We start from the raw sequence: 15,759 nt of genomic DNA, 5'->3' as shown, positions 1-15,759 counted from the left end.
ATCATGGCTGTTATTAGCATTATTAATAAACTCAGGATGTCGGGTGTATCTCATTATAAAAGTAAACATCACGTTTACGAATTATTAAAGATTTTTAAGATGCTATAGTTGACAATAGCACTAATCATTTTTAATTATTTAATAATAAATTTTACTAGTGTCGTGGCAGGTCAGGGTGACAAGAAAGATCATCATGTGTAATAGCTAGGTGTATAATTATTCTTAAATGTGGAAATGTCAGCAAACAGTGCAGTAGTAGTACTATAAGCTCTATGGGTCTTTAGGTCACTGATAGGCATACTGACAGTGATCTACAGAGCTCATAGAGACAGAGGTATCTATCAATATATGATCATCATTGTTAGGTTAACTAACAATGCATGAGACCCATATACATAACTTGGTACAATATTGAAATGCACTCACTAAACAGTATGAAAAATGAGGTTCATGCTATTTAGACACATAGATATTGTATCTATGTGACCAAGGGGCAAGCTCTTCTTGTGGTCAGAAAAGTAGATTGCTAAACGGTCTTGGTCGGTCATTTGACCGCCTAAGCTGCTTTAGAAATCGCTAAAAACGGAGTTGCGCAGGATTTTTGCGGATCAGAGCTGATTAAATTTGCTGCATAAATCCGGGTTTGGAGGCAACTTGTGTCCGATCAGAACTGGTACCTACGTCAGAAATAATCGGCTTGCGGCCGAAGTAATAGGTCCTAATCTGGCTTACACAAGTCTAGAAAAACATCCGTTACTTTTAATATAAAAAGACCAACTTGTGCTAAGGCTCAAGAGTCGTTTCCAGCGTGTTAACAAGACTGAAAGAGGAGCACACAGAGTTTGCATACACTCAAGTAAGTTGTTTTGTGTTGATACCAAGTTATTAAATCTTCAGATGGAAAGCACCAGAAGGAGATGTGTAAAATTTAAATCGAGTATTTAGCTGATTTTATAAAATATATATATTGTGTTTTGGAAAGATAAATGTTAACTTCTTTTATACTGCGGAAGATCAGTGATATGTAATGTATGGATATTTTAACTATAACTGGACGAAATGACTCTGAAATGTTGATATGAATAAAGCCAGGGTTAATTGACAGACTATTGAATCACATTCTTTTAGTTGTGAGTTGTACAAAACCATTGTTAAAGTTTATAAGTTCACACAGCAGAACCGGGTTGCTCAGTTCAAAGTTCAAACATGTAGTGTGTTACACATAGACCTTGTAATAAGATTTATATGCTAGCAAGAGAATAATAACTGGAAAAAAATATATAGACAGTGAAATAGCTAACTAAAGATATATTAGAGACAAATTTGTAGCACAATAAATAACAATGGTATGCTAAGCATATTTTTCCTATTACAGTACGCTTGGCTTGCAATCTGAATATAGGAGTTTAATTTTGGTGTGAGGCAATGTTTTTCCTAATGCTCTTAGTAAGAGTTCAGACAGATGACAGACTAGGCTCTTATTATAGTAAAAATTGGATTTGGATTCATGTATCAATATGAAGTTCATATAATTTAGTGGATGTATTTTTTAGCTTCATCAAATATAATGATGTTGCTTTTTTGAGAAGTTTAAAAAAAATAGTTTAGTTGAACTATAATCTAGACAACAAGCCAAGAGTATCAATGAAGAGTTACGCAGAATAGAACTGTACAGCTGTCACTCTACGGTGTCGGCAGCATTGAGGGGCATGAAATCAGCAGCATACATTGTGATCTGCTATTATTTGGCCTAGTGGTCTAAAACGCTTGACCTGCAAACAACAGGTTGGAATTCAATTCTTTAAAAAAAAGCTACTGGTGATGACAGAAATGAAGTCTAACCTTAAACTGGGCATGTATCCAGCCGTCAAGGTTTCCTTGTCACTGGACTCGGGGACAAGATCACAGAGCCATTGTTTGTGCAAAAATATCTTTAACAAACACACACAGCCTCTGCTTGCAGCGAGCTAAGTAGACATCATACTTGCTCTTCAAGGGTTACTCACACACCGCTATTCCTTGTATTTATGGCAGACAATAATGTCATTAGTTGGACCCTATCATCTAACTACAGTCAAAAACGGATAAATCGAATTTCACGGGACCGAGCGAAAGTGTTCGAATTATCAGAGCATTCAAGTTATCAGAGCACTGTCACAAGTCCATGTATTTATTTATTAGAGATTTTTCTATCACTTGAGATTGGTTTGTTGTTTGAGGTGATTTTATTGCCAGGACGTTTTTTAGATTGACATTGGCAAAACTTGATCACTGTTGAAATGCTCAAAAGAAAAGACATCTTTTTCTTTTGAGCGTTTTACCCACGATCAATTTTGCCGATTTTTCTTGAAGTTTATGCAAAGATTACCTCACTTTACCTTGCTTCCGAAGGGCGATCGCTAAGCGGATGTTTGGTATAAATCAAATTTCACCAAACCTTTAGAAAAGTCGTTGACAAAAATATTTTGCCGATGGTGGTAATAACGACGCTTATGAATTACGAAAAGTTGAAGTTTACCTCTATGGCTTGGAATAAAGTGATTTTTTTCTAAAGCGATAACAACCGTTTCGGTAGCCGTTGGGCAAAAAACAGTTTGAGTAGTTAACAGTGTTGAGTTCGAGTTATCTATAGCAATTTATCATTACGTGGGAACGGACCAAAGAAACCGTTCGAGTTAATCATGTGTTCGAGCTATCCATGGGTGAGTTATCCATGTTTGACTGTATTTATATACATGCTAATGTAGTTGGAGCGATGCAATACCATGTTATTTGGTTGTGCAATTTATACATAAATTCTGGTCATTTACCAAAAAAGATAATAAGAGCTGTTGTAATACAGTTATTACAAAAAAAGTGACATCGCATTTGTGCAAAAAAGTTGTGACATTTTTTTATGTCAATCTCAGAATTGTCTGCCCTTGGGAAAATAAGCCAATTAGTTGCTTACAGCTGTGCATCTTTGCTGCTGCCTACGCAATATATAGAAAAGGATTAAAAAATGGTTTCAAATTTTTACTGTTGCTAAAATTACAAATCTATGCATGTTTTCGTCATCTTAAAATAGGTAAGTTTTATAAAATTAAAATATAAATTCAAACAATATTAAGCTCCTAAACTATGGTCTGTAGTGATAGACAGTGAAATGCAGTTCCTTAGAAAATTGTACTAAAATTGAGGGAGGAGGTAACAGTGCCCAATAACCTGCTGTAAGATCGATTGTTATTACATGCATTAGGCTCAAAGCTCATCGAAACTTCAAAAAAAAAATACTGATGCGAATAATGTGCTTCTGAAAGCATCGAATTTTTAGTTGGCTAACTAGATAGCCGCATAACTTGACGACAATATTACATTAAGATAAAATGCAAGCCTATCAAATGATTATTATTATTATATTTGTTTTATTACAGATTAATTAAAATAATAATTGCTCTAATTATAGACTGTCCTACAATATGACTTTGAATAAGGTTGTCTATCCTGAATGGTTTTTGTAAACTAACTTCTTTTAAATACAATTGCCAGCAAATAAACGTAATTGAATAAACAAAATTAAATAATAAATAAACCATAAATATGCGATATAAATAATATAGGTAATCTGGGGAGCCTTAATCAACATAACAAGTGTCTCCCTCAGAGAGTACTTTAGGGAGATGAATGGCTGTACACGCGCACTGCCACATTATAAGTCTATTATAGACTGAGGCCCACTAAATACTAAAAATCTTATTAGTAAACTGCTGAGCATAGAAGAATCTATGTGGATACACACATAGATTCTCATTGGTATTTCTCATCTCTCCTACTCAAGCAACAGATTCGGCTTTACTGCTTAACTGTCAATTTGTTGGTCTCACTATCATAGACACAGACATGCATACTGTGTATCCAGTCCATAGCCAGAGTTCGACCTTGACAGTTCAAGAGGTCATACATAAACTAGTTTAATGGCCACAAGAAAGTTACAGATGAACATAAACAAAATTTTGGTAGATTCTATCAGAAATTATCTGTATTTGTCTATCATTTGTGATTGATTTTTATGTTTGAGGTGGTCTGACTGTCAGGCTGGTTTAAGATTAAAATTGATAAAACTTGATTGTGGGTAAAAACTCAGAAGAAAAACACTTGCCTTAAAGTCACTAGTTTCTATCGCTACTATTATAGTTGATACCGGCTATTGCATTTAAGTTTAAGCATAACCTGTCTCTATTCTGTTGGTTCCTTTGCGATTATAGGTGTCATCATCACACTTTCACTTTATCTGAGCGTTTTAATGGCGATTGATTTGATTTGTGATTTATTTTCACCAACAAAATTAGTTAAGCAAAAGAAAAAAAGCTGGAAGAGTGATGAAGCCTATAATACTCAAAAGCACAGCTAGTCGTGACATTGGGTTTGTCGTCATCGTGTAATCAAGGTCAAATCTTTATGGGTATTTAAGTTTATTCACCTGTTAAAAGATGCAACCTAAATGCTCTCTTGAAACTGGTCACCTTCTCTATGCCTTGAATAGCCTTAGGGAGTTTATTCCAACGAAAAATGGCCTATTGGTAATCCACCCTGCGATGGCCTGCACGAGAAGAAGATTGCGGGAGATTTAGACAGGAATTTGAGAATTGGGTTGGATATATTGTGCGAGGGATGTAAATAGAATAAAATTCTTGATGGGCTAAATGTATAATGCGGTATGAATATAGTGAACTTAATCGAGATCAAGTTTTATCGATTTTAATCTTTAAACGGTTTGGCAGTCAGATCATCTCAAACATGAAAAATAATTGCAAATGGTAGGAACATATTAATACTTTCTCATAAATCTGCTAAAATTTTGCATCAGTTCATCGTTAAGAGAATTCATAGCTTTCTTTAACTTTGAGTTGACTACGACTCAGCTACAAAGCATTTGCAGGATGCGAATGCTGCTCTAACTAAAGTATAAATAAGTAAACAAATGGTGCATATGGTTAAAAAAGAAATCTATTATGGTTTCAATATTATTTTTATTTCATCGATCGGAATGATGATATATTGATATATGATAGATATATATATATATATATATCTATATATATATATATATATATCTGTATATATATATATATCTATATATATATATATCTGTATATATATATATATATATATATATATATATATATATATATATATATATATATATATATATATATATATATTATATATATATATATACAGTCAGGCATATATAATGATATATGCCTGACTCTTATCCGGATGGGAGTCAGAGTGCGAGTTCATAAGCTTGCTAAACAGAGCATCTGATAATTTCGTAAAACGCAGTACACGTTCTTCAAAAATTACCAGTGTCATTTTATTCCCAGTATCAACTTCATACTAATGCATAGTTGCAGGATTTATGCAGTTTAAAGTTTTGAAGAATACATATTCACAGTATGCATGAAATACTGGGTTTCAGGTAATACATCATGGAAATAAATGTGCAGTAGATCGCAGTGGGAAATTACCAGTTGAAATGCAGCTGCAGTAAATGTCTATTGCACAGCAGAAAGTTGTAAAGCACTGCAAAATTACTGCAACGAAGCAGTGTATTTCTAATGCATCTCAACCCTAGTTGACACACTGACAAACACTCAAAAGTAATGTTGTAGTCCAACAGCTCCTAAAGTACATGTATTTATTAGAGCTTTCAAATTGGCTCCCAACTTGCAAACATTAGAAATCTAATCCTATTTAAAGACAATACATGTATAATTCTTGTCAATGGGAACTTCATGCACCACTCTCCCCCCTTTACAGTGATCTAAAGAAAGCTGCATTAACTTAAAAATTCTAACTGTAGTTGAGAGTTACTATTTGTTAGCACGACATCCTGTCAAACCCTAATAAGAATGAGGCTGGTTGGTGCACTTCCCTCAGAAGTTTGTAGCCCTAGAGAGCTGTATCAATTCTCTCCAGCAGGCATTTAAAAAGCTTTCACTAATCCTGTAGCTTTATATAGGAATACATTGAAGGGGGCTTTTAAATCGGGGCACTTTTACAAGCTTCTATTTAAATGGGGCTTTTTTGTAAACTGAGACAATCAGAGGAAGGCGGTGGAGAAATTGTCACCAGACTGTGGTAAGTCCAGTATTATGAGTGATATTCATGTAGCTGATATTGTAAGTCAGACAACAAAATCAACTGAAGAGATTGAAATCTGGATAATGTTTTCTCCTTTTTCAGAAGCTGTACAGTACAGAAAGAAGACTTTAGTCTTGCATGAAAACTAAAAAAGTTTGCCAACATGAATGAGACAATGAAGCGAACAGTTCCAATAGAGGTCACAGTCATACCTCCTCTCGTATTCATAGCCATTCTTGTTGGGATTTGTTTAGTGACGAAACTGAAACTATGCAGACGCTGTTTTCCTTCTCGTCCCCGACCCACACAACCGACAGATCAAGAAACTTTCTTGTAGTATGCTTCCAAATTGGTAGTTATAACTGTCATAAACATAGACATGGGCATTGACACCTAATTTAAATATTTTCATTTTATAATAAGGCAACATCTTGTCATAGACATGCATGTATAGAGTTGGTCGACACTACATTTTAATGTTTTTCTTTTACCATAGAGCAATGTTTTACAGTATCAATCTCATGTCACAAGTTGAAACAAGTTATATGTCATCTTGAAGTAGCTACGGCAACTAACAATAAATAAATATTTAGAGTCATGCTCTAACATGAGTACACGACTTCAAAGTGCTGCTAATAAATTAGTTAATATATTCCTACTATCATAAGCGCTTCGTTAGCCTGAAACAGGAGTTGGAAAACAGTTACATAGCACCGGATTCAAACTAGTGAAAGTTTGCTTGAAAAGTGGATCAATCACAAAACTGCTGCACTCTCAGGCACTATGGTAAGAATTGCCCAAAAGAGGTGGTTGTTGTATGAAGCAGAAGAACAAGATTAGTATAAATTGATCATGTTTTTCATAAAAAATCATGTTGAAATATGTAGTCAGTCACGAATGGTAGACACTCGCCAATGTTCATTATTTGAAAATGTGATCTCATTATTTTGTGCTTTTTCACAAATGAATAATGCAGTTTCCTTATCTATCAATGAACTAATTTTATATTTTCCCTAAATTAACAACCAGTATGCGTCGATAACTGAAGTTGTAGGGGCAGCTAATATGGGTGTTTACTTATTTAGATGGGTTTGAGAGAGGGCGAGAGAGAGAAAGAGCAAGAAAGAAAACACTCACATAGGTTTAAAAAGTTTAACAATGGTCTAGACATTTCAAAAAGTTACTCAATTACAGTTTAACCTTTTAAATAAATACTTGCTGATTTCTCGGTAGACACTAAAAAGTGTACTCAATGGCAACAAAAAAGTTTATACTTCAGATTCGAATGTATTGCCAACCTGGGTCAAAGCTTAATTTAGAAATGTCTAGAATAAGCATTCGTATGATTTTTAGGATAAAACTCCTAACTTTATGTTAGAAATACAGTTAACAAGATTGAGTAGTCAAGTTGATCAAGTTATTGAGTGAAGTAATAGCATAAAGCAAGTGCTGAACCTTAACCAATCATTTCACTGGTCGAGTTACTGATCTTTATTCATAGAGGTAGGAAGAGCAAGGAACTGTTCAATGCCAGTTTCAGCCAGTGGTGAATATTAGTAGACCCCACTAATAGTACTTTTATAGTAGACCCACCAATAGTACTTCTAAATGAGCAAAGGTTTATGACAGTATGTGACAATCTTTATAAACCAACTATTCGAGGACTACTTGCGTTTTAATAAAGCAGCTAGCCGAAAACCCTTTAATTTACTTGCAGCAGGAATAACACTAAAACTAATCTGGACAAATTAAAAGACTGAACTGAAACATCACATTTGATCAGTACTTTGAAATTCTCTAAACTGTAAAGAAGTTATTAGATACAACAATAAACTCCTTCAAATACATAATAAGTATGCTTACAGTCAGACCACATAGTCAGTAAGTGTGTTCACAGTCAGACCTCATAGTCAGTAAGCGTGGTCACAGTCAGACCTCATAGTCAGTAAGTGTGTTCACAGTCAGACCTCATAGTCAGTAAGCGTGGTCACAGTCAGACCTCATAGTCAGTAAGTGTGTTCGTTCGCAGTCAGACCTTATAGTCTTGTCTCAAGCACTAGTGTTACATGCTACGAATTTTTGAGCTTCGAAGTTGTGGTTTTGATCGTAGGAATAAGGAGGATGAATTTACATGATACACAGGAGTGGTCACACCACTCGCAATTATTTGTAGCTGATGAGTTTACGTGCTACGAAGAAAATGTCGGACAACTGCGCGTTTTCTATACTAGTCTGTTGCGCTTTTATCTACAGCGTGGTGTATAATTTATATTGCAGCTGGCACTCCTAAAATACGTCTAAGGTCAAAGCGTGTATGAAGTTTTCTTTAAATTTCAAAGGTAATCTTTTTTATTTTGAAGATAATATTTTTAAAACACATGCATTAAAAACAAAAATTCTGTAAAGACGTCACTAATGAAAACTATGAAAATCCAACCTCCGATCGCAAAGATTTGTGTAATAATACGAATATCGATGTTTACATGATAAGCAGTACTTCGTTGTTGCTACGATGTTTTCAAAAATACCGCCCCCCTTGAAATGGAGGTTTGAATCGCTTCGAAGCCTTGAAGATTTGACGCTTTGAATCCTTTACATGCTACGAAGATGAAAAACATGACAAAAACTTCGTTGCATGTAACATTAGTGATAGCCACAATGAGCAGGGCCTAGAAGAACAACAAATGATGCCATTTGCTGCTCTGCAGTCAGACAACATTATCTGTCATCGAAAAGCTAATGAGCCTGTTATATTGACATCTTCAGGCCATAAGCCAGACACAGTTATGAATCCCTAAGAATACGTAATACTACTGAATACTTATGCTTGGCCACGGAGTACTTGAAAATGCTAGAACATGATTAATGTAAACAAACAATGATTGCTAGCTAGATTGAAAATAGCGTGACACTAAAATGGGCAAGCGAATCACATCCTTTCACAGTGCAAGCATACTTTTGCTAAATGATAAATTCATTTAAATACGCTGTCTCGAACTTCATGAGCGTGTACACACTGAAGCCTGTGGCAATGGAATAGTTGTTTATGGTAAATTACAAAAAGTAAAATCTGTAAAATTGTCTGTCTTTAGGAGACAGCAAACACGCTCTTCGGTGTTTCTATTAGCAAACCTGAGGGATATAAAGTGGAGGATTGAGAGTGTTATAAAGAATAAGACAGTAAGAAGGTAGGTAAACATGAATGCTTTAGCATTAGAAAATGTGTGAGCTGTTCTTTTCATGTTTTGAGACTAGTTGTTATAGTAAACGTCTGTATCATATTAGAGAACAAGCAACCAATATATAACAGATAATTCGAGATTACTAGCTGTCACATACAAAATTAAAAATTGCCTATTTTTGTAATCTGGAAACTGTGTATTTGATGAGGAAACACTTTTTGTTAATTTATCACAGTTGCTGAGATTATTTTGTGCAAGCTTGGGACAACTAAAATTAGCAACATAATATAATATATTTTATTGTGTTATATTTCGTTACATCATATTACATCCTACTATTTTCTATAATGACATTGTATATTAATTTGACTTACAGAATATACATTGTCCTAAATCAAAATTTTTTTTATCAATTTATATAATATCATGCAATATTGTAGTTTGCCACATTATACATATTACATTATATTGCTTCAAACTTTCATATAAATTATCTCACGACCAAACAGAGCAAAGCGATTGGTTGGGAGATTTATGATAAATGCACATGTGCACACAACTCCCGAAAATTATTCATCAACAATGAGATGAACCCTTGAATCAAAATTTCATCAACAAATTTAACCATCGTTTTGTAAAGTCATTAAAGTATAATAACAATACAAAACACATACAAACCTATTTAAATATGTTACCAAGTTTTTGTAAACCGTCGTTATTATCTTAAAACTTATCCATCTGATCGGATTATACACAAATACACAGATTTATTTAGACGAAAATCGTTATTAAAACTTGTCAAGCCTCACTTTTATAAAAGTTAAGACCAAAAATTGAAACGCCGAGCGAAAAAGAATAGAACGATTAAGTCGTGCGCATTTCACGAAAAAATAACGTGCAATTTTCACCAGTCTATAGCATTATCGAAGGTTTCGGTGATTAACGTAGGAGTTTCATTTTTGCCGATTTCAAATTAACTGACATTTCAGACACATTTGAGTTCTTTGGTATTCTAACTGATGTCCAACGCAGTGTAAGTAAAGGATATGACGATGATATTTTTTTCTAACGATTTTTATGAGATTACGATATTTAATTATAAGTTTTGATATTCTTCTTGATACTTCTTGATATTGTTAGCTATGACGTTTTGAAATGTAAACAAAACTGCGCATTGGTTGTTTATTATTACTGTATTACTAGCACCAAGTTTGGATATTCTTTTTGATACTTCTTGATATTGTTAGCTATGACGTTTTTAAATGTAAACAAAATTGTTCATTGGTTTTCTATTATTACTGTATTACTATATTAATAATATTGGTTATTCTAATAATATCAGTGCATTTTACTTCTAATATTGCATTTCTCCTATTGCAGGAAGAAAGATATAAAAATATAATTTTTTCCTTTCATTATTGCTGTTTGTCATGACCAAACACTTTTTTAAATAAATTTTCGAAAAATCTATATAATAAATATCACTTTGTGATATTGTTAGCTATGACGTTTTGAAATGTAAACAAAATTGTGCATTGGTTTTATATTATTACTATATTAATAATCTTGGTTATTCTAATCGAATCTAATAATCTTGGTTATATCAGTGAATTCGACTTCTAATATTGGCCAATATTGCATTTCTCCTATTGCAAGGGGAGAGATATAAACATATAATCTTTTCTTTCATTATTGCTGTTTGTTGTATATAATAACACCCACACCCAGTACATTACAGCTACCATTGCAGTTATCCTATTGCACTGCAATGTCATTCGACTGGTAATATTGCATTTCTCAACCATCAGTACTCTTGCTTTTTCCAATATCACTTTGGTCGTGGGCTGTAAGACAGTGGAATTTCTAGTGTAAATTATTATAGTAATTATTTATATTAAATGTATAGAATTGATATAATATTATATGATATTTGTATTATATATTATATAATTATATATAGGCTATATTAAATTATATAAAAAATCATACCGTCTAATAAATCATGCTATATGTTACATTTTGTTGTATTGTTTTATACCATAACTTATTATATGATATTATTTCATATCATGCTATATTATGTATTACTTTGTCGTATTATATTGTATTGCAATATACAATATAATACTATGTTATATAATACAATACAGTATTTTGATATATTTTGTTATACTCTTTACGTTATGCTGAGCAGTGAATAATTTATTTGCTTAAACAGGACACATTTGAATTTGCATGAAATGCAAATATGTGGCTGTATTATGCCTTGTTTATATAACATTCATTAAATTATTTGCAAATACTAGTTTTCTACTATTTTCATGGTTAAGTTACTCATGTTATTTTTTCTCCAGTAGGTAATTGTTAGCTTGTTTGAATAGCTGGATCTTACGTGATAACAATGTGTCTGGGAGTGTCTGGTTGAGCAGTAGTGAGAAAGAAATACCTTACATAAACGCATTCTTGTTTAACTGTCACAACCTCATTAATATTGTATCATATAAAATAAGTGAGACAGTCTGCTGCACTTTCACCTAACAACCAATGTTGATCGGATTGGACTTTCTGTTCATTGCCTTTACTACATGAACAATTTTATTTTTAAAACTATATGTGTTATATACAGTCAAACATGGATAACTCGAACTTCACGAGACCGAGCGAAAGTGTTCGAGTTATCAAAGCGTTCAAGTTATCAGAGCACTGTCACAAGTCCATGTATTTATTTATTTATTAGTAGATACATGCACATATACAAACTATAATACAAATCAAAAGCACAAATGGCTTGTTTCAAATTAAATGCTTCTAATGTAAAGTTTAAAACTTTTTTATCAAAAAGTATAGATTTTTCTATCACTTGAAATTTTTTTGTTGTTTGAGGTGATGTTATTGCCAGGACGTTTTTTAGATTAAAATTGGAGAAACTTGATCGTTGTTGAAATGCTCAGAAGAAAAGACATCTTTTTGAGAGATCAATTTTGCCGATTTTCCTTGAAGTTTATGCAAAGGTCACCTCACTTTTCTATGCTTTGCTAAGCGGATGTTTGGTATAAATCAAAATGCACCAAACCTTTAAAAGAGTCGTTGACAAAAATATTTTGCCGACGGTGGTAATAACGACGCCTATGATTTACAAAAAGTTGAGGTTTACCTCTATGACTTGGAATAAAGTGATTTTCTAAAGCGATAACAACCGTTTCGGTAGCCGTGGGGCAAAAACAGTCGAGTTAACAGTGTTGAGTTCGAGTTATCTATAGCAATTTATCATTACGTTGAAACGGACCAAAGAAGCCGTTTGAGTTAACCATGTGTTCGAGCTATCCGTGGGCGAGTTATCCATGTTTGAGTAATATGACTGTATAGCAGTTTGAGCTACTGTGTAGCAGTTTGACTGTATACAATGACTAGCTGTGCTACCCGGTGTTGCCCGATTATTAAACATCAGCTTGAAAACAATAAGAAGCAATGAGAGTTACCTGCCACTTGCTATTAGCCTGGCACACTACCAATGAATAGTTTGAGTAAGCTTACTAATAAGAGCTACCCTTCTCCGTGGCGTAATGCCATGACTTTGCGTGAAGACCTAAAGCGGTCGCCTATTTGCTCCTCTATAGCGACATATATCACCTAGTGAATCTATCAAGCTCTGTGGTTTAGTTTGTAAGGCAGTTGGACCGGAGAACCAGAGGTTTCGAGATCATATCTTCTGCTTTATGGATTCTTTATTTCAAGATTTTAATAGCTATAGATGGACATATACAACGACAACAAACTTTGAGAAATACATATATATATAGATGATACCTACATAAAAAAAATTTACGACTAAAGGAATATTTACTATCAACTGTGAAAAAAACAGAGTTTGTTTCTGAAACTAACTAACATAATATACATCACCATTATATAAAAATGGGATGCATGTACGATGTCACCAAGTCGATAAGATGAACATCATCGGTCTGTCGTTGGAAAATAAGTAAATCTATTTGAGTGTCTCAGCAAAAAATCATGTAACCTGATTGAATAACTACTAGAATAGGATTTCTTTTTTCCGCAGGGCATTGTTCGCTTATTTAATTAGTTGTTAGTCTTTTTGGTTATTATTATTAGTATTATTATGTATTAGCTATGAAGTAGCTAGTTAGTCAACATCACAATTGTTCAACACTGAAGCTTGGAGCCGAAATAAATCTGGTAAATGTTTTTTTCACTTGATCCTACAGTCCGAGTAAACTCGTACTTGCAGTTCCGCTTTGTTTTTTAGTACTTTTGGTGTACATAGGATTACCAACTTTTAGCCATTTTATGTGGTATGATTTTTAGTATAATTTCAAAAGTTTCAAGTTGATTGAACTGTTAGTTTTAGAGATAATGGTAAAATACCGAAGACACTTCTAACCAACTGAGAAATGAGAAATGGCTGCTGACAGAACATTAGTGTCTAATAACACACTTATTGAAATTCCTAGTAACAGAAGATCAAAAATAGGAAAAACTAGAAAGCTTCTCCTCAGCAACAAGAACTTTACACTAGAACTCTGTTTTGTATTCATTAAAGAATACCCACACTCTGTAAGGTTTGGTGTATGTCAACCATTATGTTTCTTCAGTTACCTCATATCTTGGTCAGTTATTTCTAACTGACCAAGAAATGAGAAATGGCTGCAGACAGAACATTAGTGTCTAATGACACACTTATTAAAATTCTTAGTAGAAGACTATAAAAAATATGCAAAGCCAAAAAGTTTTTTCTTTTCAATAACAAGAGCTTTACACTAAAACTATTAATTTTTTTATTCATAACAAATATACGCTCTATCAGACTCAGTGTACTGTAATCATGGTGTTTCTTTATTTATCTCTAAAATATTACATCTTTTAAAGTGTGAAAAAAAAAACTATTTACCATGGTTTGTTTTTTGTTCATCGAGTTCTACAAGATTAAACCTTCAAAATTATATTCAGTTTACAAGGAGTTGTGCTACCCTAAGTTTACAAGGAGTTGTGCTACCCTAAGTTTACAAGGAGTTGTGCTACCCTAAGAACTTTGACAACTGATTGCAAGTTGTTAATACTGTCTAGGATCAGGGATGGCCAAATGATTTTAGTCATGATCTACAGCCAAACCTGACAAATTAAATATCTACAATGAGCTAAAGATGTGCGTTTTTCTTTTTTACCATACATAAACATGCAATTATTTGTGCACACCTTAGAACAAAGCGTCAAATACGATTTTAAAAAAACTTTGTTTATATACATAATTTGACTAAAAACCACTGAATGAATGCGGCGTAATAAATATGTCTGATATCAGTGAGAAAAATGATGAGTAGGCTTTGACTTCACAATACTATCAAAACACGGTTTCTTGCTGCTTCAAAATTCAAAAAAATTCTTTAAAATACTTTTTGACAGCCAACTTGGAAGATCCACAAAAAATACAGAGATCCGCATCCGGATCACGATCCACCATTTGGCCATGGCTGGTCTAGGACTTTCTTAATTTGATTTAACTTTATCTTATTATTATTAGTACTAGAAGTTTCCCCTGTCATACAGCCCACGACCAAAGTGATCTTGGAAAAAAAAGAAAGGATACTGATGGTTGAGAAATGCAATATTAGCAGTCAAATGGCACTGCAGTGCAATAGGATAACTGCAATGGTAGCTGTAATGTACGGGTTGTGGGTGTTATTATATACAACAAACAGCAATAATGAAAGGAAAAGATTATATGTTTATATCTCTCCCCTGCAATAGGAGAAATGCAAAATTGGCCAATATTAGAAGTAAAATGCACTGATATTATTAGGATAACCAATATTATTAACATAGTAATAATATAAAACCAATGCACAATTTTGTTGACATTTCAAAACGTCATAGCTAACAATATCATGAAGTTGTGACATTTATATAGATTTTTAGAAATTCTGCACTGCGTAGTCATTGTTCTGTAGTCATCCAAACTTATAATTAGTTATATATATATATAGTACTTTATTGGCAATAATTTCATTTTACAAATAGAAATGTTTTTCAAATTAGGCCATACAACAATAGTAAAACAAAAAAAAGGGAAAAAAGCAACAGTTAGCCATTAAAATTGAATAAATAGTCTGACAAATAGTGTTTAAAATGCCTTTCTCTGCTAAGAGAACGGATATTTGGTGGAAGATTGTTAAAGCAGCTGGCAATGACATTTTCAAAATGATTGTTAGTGATTGTATGCAATTTGTTCATATCACGTAAGTTGAAATGAGTTAAGAACCTGTAATTGTCATGTAAAAAATGAGGACACAAACCATGAAAAATCTTGAAACATTGAATCGAAGTAAAATAAATATTTAGCATAGGCAGAGTAAGAAGACGCAGAGATTTGGAAAGATCATTTGTTGGAATAATATATGCAGGCATATGATGTAAATTTGCAATGAGTCGA

The sequence above is a fragment of the Watersipora subatra genome, chromosome 9 (genome assembly GCF_963576615.1).
Source record: "Watersipora subatra chromosome 9, tzWatSuba1.1, whole genome shotgun sequence".
NCBI classification, from domain to species: domain Eukaryota; kingdom Metazoa; phylum Bryozoa; class Gymnolaemata; order Cheilostomatida; family Watersiporidae; genus Watersipora; species Watersipora subatra.
Note: the sequence above shows the minus strand (reverse complement) of the source record.